The sequence below is a fragment of the Peromyscus eremicus genome, chromosome 11 (genome assembly GCF_949786415.1).
Source record: "Peromyscus eremicus chromosome 11, PerEre_H2_v1, whole genome shotgun sequence".
Classification (NCBI taxonomy): domain Eukaryota; kingdom Metazoa; phylum Chordata; class Mammalia; order Rodentia; family Cricetidae; genus Peromyscus; species Peromyscus eremicus.
The window spans coordinates 28,668,520-28,669,888 of record NC_081427.1 but is presented as its reverse complement, the minus strand read 5'-3'; the positions used below and the strand labels follow the sequence as shown (position 1 = coordinate 28,669,888).

Sequence of the window (1,369 nt, the reverse complement as noted above, 5' to 3'; positions counted from 1 at the left end):
CTATTATTAATGGAGAAAGCCTGCTAAGCAGAGTATCACTAGGAGGTGCCAGTCCACAGACATAAGGATGTATTTCAATTGGTTGTTGACGGAATCCAAAGAGTGATGGCGCACATGGAGTTCCCAACATCAGAATGTCTCATCCGCTGCTGTCTCTGATCTTTCATCTTTGTGGCTTTCCGATTGGCTCTGTCTTCTTCACCCTTGGCAATTCTTTACAACTACCATTCATACATAGTGCTGCCCTGTTGCACTGTTTGCTTTGCTTACCTGGTTCTCTGTCTCAAGAGAATTGGCCTTGGACACGTTTCCTGATTCCCTAGCCAGAAACTAGAGCGTTGAGGTTAATACGGGTTAGGGGAGATCATCTTATATCCTCCATACATTTTGGCCCCACTGTCAGATTTGTATCTTGGAATGGCTGTATTCAAGGTCATGGTCATCTCCAGTTTGTTGAGTCCAGATCTATTTCTATTGTTCTGGCCACAGGACCTGGCTTCGCTCCCACATTGCCATCTCTGAGCCTCCTGTCCATCTCCCAGTACCAAGCTTTGGCTCCTCCCACTTCTCTACTCAGATCTGGTTCCCAGTTTCTTCTCATTTATTTCCTTCTTCTCTCCATGGATACTGGGTGTAAGCAAAGCTCGGGAAGAGAACTAGTTGACAGACTTAGTTCATGAGGCAAGGTATCTACACAGAAGTTCCTGCTGTAGCTGAAGCAGAGACGAGGACTAGGGGTAGTTTTTGGGTCTGACTCCACGTAGAAGAGCTGATCTTAGGGCTAAGGAGTGGTGGACATCAAGACAGGAAAACAGGACAGGTTGATACAAAGATGGAAGTTGCTGCTGTGGGCAGCAAAGCTGGACTCTGCTGGGACCTCCAGAGTCACACTGTCTCCCTGAAGATAGGGATATTGGAGTGTTTACATCTTCCATTATATTCTCTACTCAGTTGTGATGACACAGACAAGATTAGCATCCTGAACAAGGATGACATGCAAATGTGTGAAGTGTTCCATATTGAAAAAAAGAGTAAGCCACGTTATGTTTGCACGTCATACAAAGGTTCTGGGCAGAATGTCGAAGGTTCCACAGGCTGTGTACACCAGGCACCAATGCAGTGAGATGGGTCTGGTCCCCTAGAACCATCCAGTGCAGTTGTAGCTGAAATCAAGGCGGGCCGACAGAGCAAGACTGCAACCATCCATCTCTTACACAAGCTTTCTGTCTCGCCTGCATATTCCAAGTTCAATCTCTCTCCATACTTCATCTCACTAAACACTGTCCAAGGTGGTGGGACTCAGTTAACAGGTGTGCCACTCACAGGGTTTACTTTTTTTTTTTTAAATTCTTTTTTATGTTTATTTTTA

General features: G+C 45.5%; 1 pseudogene; it reads left to right on the top strand.

The window, feature by feature from the left end:
- The first annotated feature begins 924 nt into the window (after window positions 1-924).
- Window positions 925-1,024, top strand: LOC131922085 (U6 spliceosomal RNA; annotated as a pseudogene).
- Window positions 1,025-1,369: the final 345 nt, after the last annotated feature.